Source organism: Culex pipiens, chromosome 3 (assembly GCF_016801865.2).
Source record: "Culex pipiens pallens isolate TS chromosome 3, TS_CPP_V2, whole genome shotgun sequence".
Lineage (NCBI taxonomy): Eukaryota > Metazoa > Arthropoda > Insecta > Diptera > Culicidae > Culex > Culex pipiens.
The window spans coordinates 184,288,788-184,302,952 of NC_068939.1; the positions used below are offsets into that span (position 1 = coordinate 184,288,788).

At 36.8% G+C, this 14,165-nt stretch overlaps 2 protein-coding genes across 10 annotated transcripts in view; both read left to right on the forward strand.

Moving 5' to 3' along the window:
* The window catches only part of LOC120414308 (astacin-like metalloprotease toxin 2), an 87,547-nt gene that overhangs the window by 41,563 nt on the left and 31,819 nt on the right, over positions 1-14,165 (forward strand). The gene's annotated exons all lie outside the window — the stretch shown is intronic.
* LOC120414335 (uncharacterized protein CG43867) overlaps positions 11,553-14,165 on the forward strand; it is a 309,678-nt gene continuing 307,065 nt past the window's right edge. For 6 of the 9 annotated variants that reach the window (XM_039575480.2, XM_039575479.2, XM_039575482.2 and 3 more), the window contains exon 1: positions 11,554-12,708. The gene's annotated coding sequence lies outside the window, so the exon portion shown is untranslated. Of the gene's footprint in view, positions 12,709-14,165 lie in introns of all 9 variants that reach the window. The other 3 variants (XM_039575476.2, XM_039575477.2, XM_039575478.2) reach the window with 1 other exon arrangement.

The window sequence follows — 14,165 nt, forward strand, 5'->3', positions numbered from 1 at the left end:
ACAACAAAAAGGACGAATAATTTATCCAATTTGAAAACAAGTGGGTGTGGTTTTCGCTTCCATTCATTATTCTAAAATGCAATCATCGGCGATTCGCGACCAGCTCATCAAGCGTGACAGTGGTGCTGAATTGGTGACAGCGAAATTAATTGGATGAGTCGTTATTTAATCAGCCCGCCCGCGCGTAATCACACGCTTATTTGATGAGCATCAAAATGGCAAAATGGATCGCTCAGGAAGCTCATTAAAAATTGAAAATCGAGTTTTGCCGGAAAACCATTCAAAGTTGGGCGGAGGCTGGTCACTAGGCGATTCTCGCTAATTTGATAGAGTGGTTTGTGTTTGGTGAGGGCTGAGTGGGACGAAATTGGCCGGAATTTACTTTGTGTGTGTAATTTGGTAGGTTTCCGTAAGTCGATTTTATACCAGAAAAAGTTGAACGATTTCCAATCCAAAACTTTTCTTCGATTAACAAACGTTTTGAAAAATATAAATTTTGATTAGAGTAATGATGGAATTTGTTATGCAAGAATTCTAGTATATTTTTTTCATAACTTCCTACGAACTATTGTTTTAGAAAGAGAGAACCTTTTGACAAAATAACTCTGGAATTTATGCATTCTGGTATGCCCAAACACGCTCAAATATAAATGAATCAACTTGTCACAATATTCGACGAATTCCCACTGGGTCAAACACGGCGCACTACACCACCAGCCCGGGACATGCAGCATAAAATCGAAAACCTCAAATCAAATCAAGCGACTAGACGGTTGTCGAAACCTCATAAAAGGGACAAGATTGATACCCTTCCGTGGGACGAGCTTTTCCATCCTTTCAAATCATCATAAAACTATCAATTTAAACTTTTATTCCAACACAGTCAGTCAGTCTCCACCGCAACCAGTTCTAAATCATCCTTTCTTCAAACTCCGGCTGTGTGTGGTGAAGGGGAATTGTGTCTGCAACCGCCAGCGCCATCGGATGTGTCACAAGTACAAAACGGATTTGAAGAGCGCCTGACATGCAGCACGAGATTGTGTCGAATGGAACAAGTTTTCACATTTTTATTCCGAGACAATAAAGAACCGGGGAAAACTTCCCTCCACTTCTCCTTCTTCTTTTTTTTCCCAGTTGGAAAATTGGCAGTTGGAAAACCGCATAAAACATTTTTCTAGCTCATTGACTTTGAATTTTCCCACATCCAAGGGGTTTTCTTTTTTGCTGTAGGTTCATTTTGTTCGTTTGTTGTCCCGACTCTCAACACTCCAAGCAACGGTTTTTATCATCGCCCGGAGACTGCAAATCTGAACAGACGGCTGGTGACTAGTGGTTTATAAATTATTCAAACTATTTTTTCCCTGGCTGGCTGGCTGGCCTGGATGCCAAGTGTAACTGGAGAGATGTAGTTCTATCGCCTGCTCTCGAAAGTGAGGTGGAAAATTCTAACCCCTTTGGTGGCTCTCGCGTGAAAAGCTCGCCACTCCACGATGTAAAACTTTTTTGAACTAGCGTTTAATCTGCTACGTTCCCTGGGCTCAGTACACGATATGTAACAAGGCTGGGTAATTTTGAATACCAGAATTATTTAGGTAACTTCATGAAAAGATAGAGTATATACAAAAAAAAATAAAGCATAAAATAACAAGAATACAATGTACGGATTTTGAGAAATAGTTTTTTAAAAGTTAATTTACCTTATTGGCGTAATCTTGAATGTTTGGCCCTTTTAAAATGTTAGTCTTGATTTCAAAATATTTTTTTCGAATAGCTCATAAAATATCAACTTTGAAAATAGGACCATACTAGAAAATAAATGGCTGTTTGGATAAATCTTAATTTTCTTGGTGATTTCTCTTTTATTCGCTGTATTTCAGCAACCAGAGGTCCAATCTTTAATGTCTCTTATTCAATTTTATTGGAAATTTTATGATCTCATAAAAAGTACGATAAACGAGAATTTTTGAATTAAAGTTAAAATTTATCCAAATAATCTGTAAAATACTTTCCGATTGTAAATTGGATTTTTCTTTTTTTACTAAAATTTCTATTTGTTCCAAAAAAACACTTTTTTTTTTTCATAAAATCACAACTCGGCGGCCTTTTTTTTTCATACCTACTTTCTCAAAAATAAAAATGTTTTTTTTTTTGTAAAATTCCACAATTTCCGCGAAATCTCGAGAAACTCAAGGATTTTCTTTTGTGTTATTTATATCTAAATGATTATATTCCTAGGTAAGTAGTGTCTCTGCCAATGACTTGCACCCATTTTAAAGTATGGTTTATCATTTGGTAATTTTTATTAGGAGCTTTCAAAAACACTTGTTTTGGTGGGGCAAGTGTACCATACGGATTTTTAGTATGAAAATAAAAATACGAATTGTTGCAAGAACACAGCTTGGTGGGTAAAAATACATAAAATTGCATCAAAACTGATAAAAAATTGTTAAAAAAAATTCCCTCACAAAATATAATGATATTATGAAAATTTATCATGTATCTTCTGTATAATGTTAGTTTTGCGAAAAAACGTTCAAATTAATAGTAAGATATTATTATCTCTTCAAAAAACGAATGAAATGTTTCAAATACATTATAATCTTATGTTTCTAAGTGATAACTATTCAATTGTTAGCAAATAAACATTATTTTCATGCAATGTTCCTTTTGCTCCATTGGGTTGTTCGTCTTGCCCCACCTAGCTGTAGAATTTGCTGAAAACAAAAAAAATAAAAATCGTTTTTTATGGTACCAAACCAGATTTTTTTAAAAACTCGTTTAACAAAGTCGTAGTCTAGATCTGAAATTTTCGAATTTTTACGTTTTGTATGGGTTTAACGAACATTTTCTTTGCTTGTTACACTTGCCCCACTTTCCAGTTATATAGGCTAATGCATATTTTAGTTACTGTTTTGTTTTTGTTTTATATTTTCAGGAACAAAAACAGATTTTTTTTTCAAAATATTTTGAAATGTTTAGTGAAGATAGAAGTGCAATCAATTGAAAACAATTGCATTTTTCTGCATTTATTATCATTTTTGCAACAATTGGGCTCATTTTATTGCAATTTTTTATTCTTGATACTATTTTTTTTAAATCTAATGATAGCGTTAAACTTGCTAGATATATTTCGTGTAGTAACAATATGACTACCATTTCATTTTAAAGGAAAATTCTAAAAGAAAATTGAAGATTCAAACTAGGTTATTTTAGAACATAAATAATTTTGGACTTAAAACATTATTTTTATCTGGAAAATCACTAAGCCTACCTACAACAAATCAAAATATATTAATACCTACAGCTTTGCCCAAGACACCAAATCGATCAGAAAAATCCTTCAAAATTTACAGATTTTCGAATGTTTACGTACCATTTTTGTATGAACAGCTGACAAATTTGTACGGAGACTTGTATGGGTGAACGAGTGACACAAATGGCTTCTTTAGCCATAGGAAAGGCCCCCACAAAGTTCGAGCCAAATAAAAAAAAAGAAATGGTTGAAATCTGTCGATTTCGTAGAGAATTGCTCAACAATAAAAAATACAGATAAATTTTAGAATCCTCAGCTAAAACGTTACTAAAATCACCCCAGTGATTGGAGCCTTTCTCCTTGCACATAAAACAAAACACTATAAAAGCTTACTTACGTTGCTGCCATAAAAGCTTAGGCTAACGAGCTTAGTACTGCCACCTATTGGAAATTTGAAGAATCATCTCAAAAAGCACTGCGGTGAAAGTTCTGGCCTCTTCATCAGCCGGATCTTTTGCAATTGTCAGCCTTTTTTGCATCTACAAAAATCTTTTTCATAGCATAATTTTTGTAATACTGCACTAAAACTGATTATTTTTAATAGGGTCTTATGGGACCCCAAAACAGACCGAATAGGGCTAACCCGGCCAAAATCGATTCAGCCAGTTATGAGATAATCGTGTGGAAAAAAATCATCTACATCCTCATAGACATTTGTTTAGATATATTCTGAATCGATATGTATACGTAAAGGTACATACAGGGGATGTATTTAAAAAGTTTAATTTTCGAGTAATTTGATAGCCTTTCCTCAGTGAGGTACGCAATAATAGTTGTACATATGTTAAGCCACCTCATTTAAATTGTCAATTCTTAGACAGAACTTCTTTCCATTTGATCAAAAACTTATGCTTTAAAATCATTCCAACAGTTACATGAATTCCCTCTCAACAATTTCTACCAACCAAGGTGGCAAAAGGCAAGACGTGACCCGGATTGCAATCCAAGAAACAATTATATCCACCAAAAACGTAAAAAGACCATTCATTCTGACCGACCAACCGTACGATGGTGGGTCGAAAAGGTTAAAACCACGTGTCAAGCGGTGGAACAAGCCACCCCCAGACAGCATGCAGTCATTTGTGACTTATTTCACTCGCTCTCTCTTTTCGCAGGTTTCCCCGAGGTGGAAAAATTCTCGGGGAAAACCTCGGTGGTGTGGCGCTGCCCTAATTGATTCAATTGTCTTTGATTTAATTTTTCGGAAAAAGTGAAAATTTCTTTGGTACTTTTGGGGTCCCTTGGGGGAGAAACGTGTAACAGCTCAGGTGAGGACGATACTTTTTACAAGTTCGAGCAAATTGGTTCACAGTCAATTACGGGAGCGTTTTTCCGCAGAATAAAGGAATTTGGGCTTCTTTTGATTTTGTTTAGAGGAGAAATTGCTCGTTTGAAGAAGAATTGCTGGCAGCGATTCTTAAGTAATTCAATCAGACTTTGGCAGGAGGCACTTACCTTTTTTTATTGAATGAAACAGCATTAAAGGTGGTAAATTGATGAATATGAACTAGAAAAATATGCATTTTATCAAGCAAAATAAGTTCAAGACTTATTTTTTCAAATGATTTTGTTTCAATATTTATTTGACAGAGTTTTGCTTATCACTTAAATTATGTTTTGTTTTCTTTATTAGTATCGTCGTCCTTCTGATGCAATTTACTACAACATTTTCCAAAATCCCATTGCGGTGTCCCTCGTTTAGGAATTAGTCTCTAAACCGATTAGCATGGACAAATTCCACAATCGCATATAAGCAGCATATTTCGACAAGCATCGCCTGCTATGTCGACGTATGGGAAATTTCGACAACGACCCCAACATTGGATCCGTGAATTGTCCTGGTGCAGCACTATTTGCTCCAATGGGGTAAACCGCCCCACACTGGGAAATGTGTTTGTTTCTTTCTGCATCCAAACCCACCCCCCGAATTCGCTTCTCTTCCAAAGGATATATGAGGCGCCCGGTTTCAACGGTTCAGCCCCAAATCGCACCAGTGTCATAAATAATATCCCGCTCTATTGTGGCTGTTGTGTAAACAAATTTCCGCAAACGTTTCTTCCGTCGGGACACGGGACTTGGGACGGTTGCCAATCAACGGGATGCAGTTTTTGGAATTGGCATCGTCGCACAGTGGATCCAGGTGTGACAAAAATCAAAAAATGAAAGTTAAATTTCAGTAGTGTTAGTATTTTTCTATTTTTTCTCATACCTTCAAAAACTCTTTCCCAAATTTTGAGCAAGATTGGATGGAATTTGAATTTTTGGCGGCTTTGAGAGTGCAGACATTTTTGTTATTTCTAGTAGCTGAAACTTCAAAATTCGCCAAAAATATTTTTTCTTAAAACTTGCATAACTCAGCCAATTTTCAACCAAATTTGATTCTTCTGGCTGCATTCGAAAGGTAATTAAAAGTTGTTAATTTTACTGTTCTTGGAATTTTGATTGACCCCTCCCCCCTTTTTAGCTATTCAAACGAAAGGTAGCATTAACTATTTTCAAGATTTTTTCGAATTTCAACCCTTCAGGAACAATTTTGTACGGGTGTGACCAAAGTCTCGTATGCAGTTTCTGTCGTGAAATTTAATGTACTTTCAGACTGTGTATAGCAAATTTTGCTCATACTTGCTCGAAAGATCAAAATTTGCATGTTTCTAAAAAAAGTCAAAGTACTCTACTCTATTCACGAATCGGATCAAAAAGTCAGATATGGCAATCGCCTTATGATCTTTCTTCATATTCAAGAATGCAACAAATGTACTAAATAATACTGGATTTTGGATTTCTTAGTGTACCAAGAAACCCCCCCCCCCCCTCTCCCTCGTCTTTTTTATGACTTGGTTAAATATTCCTCTTGGAATGACTGAAAACTTCAACGGCGAAAATACTTTTTATTGTAAAATTTTACATGAGCTTGTGTGCTATCCTGTGACCCGTCTGCTGAAAAAGAAAGGACGTGTCACAAGATAGCACACAAGCTACGATGTGTATTTGCGTGGAGAATTATTGGAACAAAGTGATGCGAGCAGTGATAAACATAGTTAATTAGCAATTCGTCGCCATCGTGCTAACTTGTCGTACGTGCATTTTGGACCAAATTGAGTTAAGAACGCCATTTTGTGCAGCTCACAATGCCTCACCTTTTGACCTTCACAGATCCTCAAAATTCGATTTCAATCCTGAGATATTCAATGAAAACCAAAAAAGCTCCGAAAATTTTTGTCACTTTTCATATGAAAGTAGTTTCAATCTTGTCGTGCTATCTTGTCACTCCCTGAAAATTGATGTAAGTGCGACAAAGGGCAAAGGGATTTCAGGTCAGGATGCGTTTGACGCACGTACAAGTGAGACTACCGTAAACATTTGTAATTATAACTCGGGACTCCGGCAACCAAATACAACCAAACTTCGGGGCAATGCACAGAATGGTCAACCAAACAAAACGTGTTTGTTGTTGTTTACAATGCGTGCTCTCGTTTTTGTTTATTCAAGGTCAAACATTAAAACGCGTTTTTCTCGGAACGTCGAAATGGCGGGTGCGACATGATAGCACGACGACGTCGAATTGCAAACATTTTAATGAATACCGTCATCATGGTGAAATTGGGTCTGGTGGGTGAGATACAATCATACAAAATTGTTAAAATTTGTATGACCCAATCTCACCCCCAGACCTAATGTCACCCCTGATGACGGTACATACTTTTTTTGGTACGATAGATTTTCTTGTGGGAATCCTAACCATGCAAGATTTTTTTTCAACTGTCCCAAAAAATCTTCCAAAAAGTCTTCCTAAAAGCAGTTTTTACCTTACATATTTTTATGTGCAGCTTAGTACATAAAAAGCAGAGCAGACCTTGGCTCTAGTCGTGGATGAAGAGAAGAGGGAAGATAGGAAATTAAAAAAAAAAATCAAAACCTTATTCTCAACCTTTTTAATGAAAATGTATCACAAATTACTCTAATTAATAACTCTAATGCAAAAAAAAGTTTATGATTTATTAATTTTGTAGGTTTATCTTTGTTTTGCACCCTAGTATTTGGAGAATATTCGAAAGGGGAACGAGATGAAAACTTGAAATGAAGTTTTCGTTGGCCTCAACAAAAATCTAGAGTTTTTTTAAAGGTCCTTTAATTTATTGTGTTTCATATGTTTATAGGACCTTTAAAAAAACTCTAGAAATGTCTTCTAATCTTTTTCTACCTAAACTACAGATACTACTAAAATGTGCACAGTTAAAATGTTATGATAATCTCATAGAAGCCAAATAACACTTTTCCTCAAATACACAAAATTTGGAACACCCTATTAACTGGACCACCCTAACGTTACTACTGTACTGATCCTGATCAACTTTTCGGAAGATGACAAAGCTGTTATTTAAAAGTGTGGTATCTACGAATTTGATTTAACAAAATTTCGGTTATGGATCAATGTGATATGGTACCACCCTAACATTTTTTTTGTTAAGATTTACACACACACACACACACAATCAAAATTCCAAGCTACTATTGATATAAAAAAATACAATTTCAGCAATTAAAAAAAATATTTGAAAAATAAATATTTATGTACCACCCTAATGTACTTAGATTTTATTTCATGAAAAAATAAATGTGTTTTTTGAATTCAGCTGCCCAAAATTACCCTAATATGACATATTTGGTAGAATACCTGACATTTTTTAATTTTGTCACACCTTTGTTCGGAGAGGATCCACTGTGCGTCGACTTCTCAGGCAGAGCCAGTTTGAGCTGAGCTGTTGCGGTCAAGCTTGTCTGAACATTTTATACGAAAAACTGTTCACACCTCCTTGGAGAATGCAACTAGCCAGAGGAGGGGTGAAAAAAAAGTTGCCGAGGTTATAAATGGGACCTAATCAACGACAGACGTAAATCATGGTTGCGGGAGCTCTGGTGTGTGGTGTCTCGTCCTGTGATGATGCTTTCTGCACAGCATTTCTGTTTTTTCTAAGTTTGAATGAGGAGAATGCGGGGAATTGATTTAAAAAAGGTAAATTGGATGAGCATGACGTTTAATGAATCTTATGTCAAACACGAACATTCGAGACAACTCCTCAAAAAAAAAAAATGAATTATATTTTCTTAGATTTTTAATAACGTTCTATTAATAAAAAACTACACAATTAGGACTAGCTGACCCAAATAACTCGAAATGATGAATGCTAAATCGTTTATTCGAGCGACTGTCACCTAAATTTAGAAGTTTGATTGCTTTTTAATTCGAATGATTCGAATGAGATACAACAACGACGGTTCTCTTGATTATGAAACTATACTGGGAGTCGAGAGCTGAATTATTGTAATTGAGAATAAATCCAGGGATCTCGAGAAATTCGAAATTATTCAGTTTAAGGGTGCATAGCAACCAAAGAAGTTAATGTCTTCTTGTTCTTAAATTGTCTAATTTCTGAACAAAATCTTGCAATTTTGTAGACAGTACCTTAGGGGACTAATTAAATATTATAACAATAGTTTTCGTAGATTCAACATTACTCAAATTTGTAACAAAATTTTTAGTGCTACAAGCTCCAGTTGATGTGCACTTTTAATAAGGCCAATTCAAGATTTTTTTCAGAGGCAAAAAAAATCTTAACTATGAATATTCATTGAAAACAAAAACATAAGTCGATTGTAAACTGTTAATACTGCATTTATGAACAAAAATCAAGATTTTATAAATTTTGTAATTTGTAATTTATTGGAAACCGTAGCCTGTTAGTATAAAACTTTGTGTTTTCTCTTTTTTTTTTAAAAAGGACCGCTTTAATTTCAAAGTTCTATTAGTCTGCTTGTGTGGATCAATCGGACCGCGCAGTGGACTCACAATCCAGGAGTCGCCGGTTCGAATCGAATTTAAGACCGTTGAAAACTATTTTTTCAAGCTAAGGATATTGCAAATTTGTGTGTAAGATTTTCTCCCCTCTCCACTCCCCCTTTTCAAAAATTCCTTCAAAATTAATGCTGAAAATTTAAATACTAATTGAAAAAACTTGTATAGCTTATTTGTGAAACTTATTGCATAAATTAAAAAAATGGGCTTGAATTAAGTTATTTTTTTATAAAAATACAAAAATTGCTACAAGCGCGGGCACGGAAATATGTGTTTCAAAATGTATTTTACACTAGTAAACTGCCCATGATCGCATAAATGTCCCATATGCATTTTCAACAAGTTGAGAAAACGAGCTTGGAAGTTTGAAAAACGTTTTCTCATTAATTTTAAATATACAACCAGTATACTCAAAAATCATTCAACATAGTTCTCATACATGCTCTTGTTTATGCTTTTGATAAGTTTGTATTGAAATTAGTCTTGATTTTTCTCTTTCAATTCAAAAAAGTACGCAGGATGGGACCTGGTATGTGAACATTTTCTACATAGTGCATCAATATGTTCGCAAACCAGCCCGATCGCAGCATGCTGCCTAGGTAACCCCAGTAGTAAACAAATTTTTCAGCAGAAAATGGAGAACATTTGCATTCTTTTAAAATGATTCAATCAGCCATTTGGGAGATTTGTGTGACCGTGAAATTGATGAAAACCCTTCAAGATGGCCGGTCTGTATAATTGCTGACTATATTTAAAAGATTGGAGTATCCGAAAGGTATGTTCAGGACATAATATTTTGTAGAGGGACTGGTTAGTGAACATTATCACGATGGGACTCATATTTCCAGAGTTTTTTTTTGAAAAGGACCAATAAACTATTGTCTTTCATATGTTTATAGGACCTAATAAAAAAAAACTCTAGATTTGAACAATTTTCAGATGGGACAAATAAATTTGTCGTTGATTACTGAATTTCTGGAACAAAGTGGTAAATATTATGAGTTTAGCTTAAAGGAACACAAAAACGAAGCCATTCCAATATCTAAGTCAAAATAGACAAATATGCATATGGGACATTTATGCGAACATGGGCAGTAAGTGGTTTTGCAAAAATAATAAAGTTGTTTCAAAAAAGGAATGACCCATCGAAAGTTCACTAAAATTCATATCACTTTTGAATAAACCCAAACATGCTGAAAATGATTCTGAACACAGGAGAATGTATTTTAAATTAATTTCACACTTCACACTTCACTTCACACTTCAATTTCCGTTAAAAAAAAAACAAAATTTTGCGTTACTAAAAGAACGTTCTTATTGGACGTAACAGGAGCTGGCGCATCGCATTTTAATTGTAAATGGGATTCCTGGGTTGCAATTTTTTTCAAAAATTTGAAAAAATTGATGCGTACAAATTTTTGGTTTATACTTCTTTCTTTTTGAATTTTGTGCCTACTTCATTTTTACGAGCCCCAGCTATAGTTAATGTATTTTATTACGGACTTCACGTTCATACGGAATTTCACTCCAAATTTTTATTCACAATACAAAGCGAATTTTATAATTCAAATATCGCTACTACGAAGGTCCACTAATTCAAAAGCTCGCTAATTCGTACAAAAAGCACTCAAACGTCAAAAAAAATTATACGTCAAGCTATTGTTTATATTTCGATCCCTTTCCTCGTTGATTTTCGAGCACGTGGTTTCGTGCTTTTGACAGCTGTCAGTCATTCCAATTAGCGAATTCGGATTCGTTCCATTCGAATTAACGAATCCACTCTGTAATTATTTAAAAAAATGTTGCCATTACGGTATGTATACATGAATAATTATCTTTATTCGTCGGAAAAGTTCCTACCTGATTTTGTCCGACCTGACTTAGCTGCATCACATATAAATTTGAAGCTATCGAAGTCCACATTTTCTGGTTTAACAAAAACGTAAGCAAATACGAGTACAGTAGTTCGCGAACACTACCGGTTTATTCTTCCTGAATTTAATGTTGAAATATCCCTTAAATTCAGCATTTCGTCAACAAACAAACTTCTGATCACAATTCTAAATCTCACATGTTTTCAGTTGATAACGTTCGAAAGAATCACATTTTCGTTTCAATCGAGGGGTATGACACTAACTTAGATACGTCACCCACACAACGCTCCAAAAAATTTATTCCCCTCAAAGTGTGCGTGCAAGCGCACCACCGCGTTGATGTTGCTGCAGGTGTCAGTCACACACAACACGCGCGCGATGCAAAACAAAACGTCAAAACGACCGCGGATTCTTCTCACGCTCTCGTTCCCGCTCTCGCGAGTTTTGCCCGTGCTTCAGCGCGGGGAGAGGAGAACCGCGAGTTTGGCGCGACTCACAACCAGTGCATGTTTTCCAGTTGCGGGCAGTGGTCGCGTTTTGTGTGTGCTTTTTTGTTGTTGAAGAGCCCCGTTGGAAGGGTAGCGCGCGCTATTGTCGTCCGCGAGAGTGTTGGTGCTTTCTCACGTGCGTGAGAGAGAAAAGTTGTGCTCTCTCGGAGCGAAAGTGACGGTTTGGTGGTGTTTGTGTGGGTTGTGCGGTCGTGTGTTGATTACAATTGCCGATTGTCACACTCCAGTGAATTCGTAGGACGTCTACGCGGATACTGCCGTGCTGCCACAGCCTACTACGCACTGTTGCACAATGCGATATTGTTCTGTGGGGTAGTGCTTTGAAGGGTGCCATTAGTTAGAAAGAATAACCAAGGTTTGAGTGTTGCAGTGTTGTGTGTTTGTTGGAAATAAATGGGAAATAGATAGTGGTACGATTTGATTGTTGAGAAACTAGTGCATTTCATTGACCGAAGAAAGCCCAATTGCGTGGTTTAGGTGTACCAACGAGGGGCACAGCAGATGAGCAGAAGAGTTGGTGAGAGAAGTTTCAGCCGCTGAAGGAAAAACGTGAAGCAATTTTCTCCGCTGGTGTGGATGACAGAAGAAAAACCTCCGAGAGACTTGTCGAGCCCAGAGGCATTCGCAGATTGTAGTGACAAGTCGTTCCGGAGTCGGTTCGCGATTGTTAAGTTTTCGTGTGATGTTTTGATTCGTGTCAAAGTGTGTAATCTGTTTGCATTGATTTACTGCAAGTGTCAATAAGGGGCAAGTGTTATGTACATGGGTCGAAAAAGCAACCGTCTCTCAGGTGATTGTTGCTTGTGTCAATAGTGTGTCAAACGAAGAAGACGAAGAATAGCGGTTCAGATTGTGGCTGTGTCCAAACAGCAGTCCCGTGGTTGCGAAAAGAATTATTGATCTGGCCACCGCACCGGAGCACGGGAGCACCAGCAGACAGGAGAGTGAGAAGTAGAAGATTGTGTCGTGTCGTGTGCTTCCGACAGCGACGATTCCGAACCCGGAGTGTGGGTCGTCGTGTGTTCTCTGAGCCCGAGCGACCGTTTTTGGGATTATCGATCCTGCTGGTGTGCTAGTAACTCCCATATGGATTAGCAAGTTCCACTAGCAACAGCAGCAGCCACCGGAGCAGTTTATTCACGTGCATCGCTAGTAAATGTAAGTAACGCTGGAATTCCAGGGCGCGGCAGCGTCGGAATGTGTAAACCCGACTTCCAGAACTTTCAAAAAACTGTCAATTTTAATTAAAACATCCACCATCCTATCATACTGTTTCCCATCGGAACTTACTGGGCTCTGGAATGTCCATGGACACACCGAGTCCAGTGGAATTCCTGCACACATTCCATTCTATCTACCAGTTTTGCCGTCGCAGCCGCTTCTACTCCTGCCTGCTGTTACGACGAGGACGGTCGTCCCCCTGGCTCTGACACCACGCGCTGTATAGTAATCGATGTTGAAATCATGCTTGCTTGCGTGTTCTCTCTGTTGACGCTCTCTCTCAGCAGCAGTGCCAAGCAAGAGAGCCATCCATTCTCTCCGATTGTTTATTTCGTCGGCCAGCCGTTTTCATCGGCGGTCGGTGGGCTCTTGTACGGTATGGATGTGTTGGTAGAACTGCCACCCTCTTCACCACCCCCGTCCTTATTCCGCTCCGCTCCGCAAGAGTTCCTCTTGCAAACGCCGATACGATGGCGCTCAAACCTTTGCTGACAGATTTGGAAGGGTGGTATTCATTGAGCAATAATTCCACATTATCAATTATTTGCTGTGGATTTCTTGAACAACCCTGAAAATGGGTGAATGTGAAGAAGGGAATTGACAAAAATTTGCATTATTTGTATGGATGTTCAGCTAACCCTTACTCACCCAAACACATTTTGTATAATTGTTCCTGTCTTTATAAAGTTTAGATGAAAATTATTTAATATTCGAATATCTGTGTCTTGAGAAGAGATTTTCTGATCAAGTCGATGTCCTCAGCAAAGCTGTAGATTGAAATATAAATATAAAATTATTTTATTTCATCTCATAGGAGAATTCATCCCGTAGAAAACGGTCTTTTCAAATATTAATTTGTCTTTTTTACATCACTGGAATATTTTCAAAAGTATGAATTTGTTCTTTTTTGTAAGCTCAAACATAATTTTAATAAGGCTTAAGATAGCCTGATATTTGTAGGGGATCTACTATGTAGCTTTGTTTTATCAAAACCTGTTTTTGTATTTATTTTTTTTTACTCTATAATGTTTAACACTTGTAGCCCCAACGGGGTCAAAAAAGTTGGAAATGCAACTGCACCGGCGCTTTGAACCATTTGGAAAAAAAGTTGGAAATGCTTTTTTCATTATAACTTAGGGTACACGCATCTGTTTTGGATCTACTTTGTTCGAGGTGATTCTTGACATCCTTCCGGATCGAATGCAACTTTTTCACTTCGGATAAAAACCAAATCACAAAAAAAAATTTCTTCGTTTTTTTTTATTTGAGGTGGATAAGCTTAAAAAAAAACCTTGACGTGAAGACTTCCATCATTGCCATAATTTTTTTCGTTCAAGAGTATAGATTTTGCGTCGCTATTTTGAAACAAATTTGATTAAGACCAACAGTTTCTT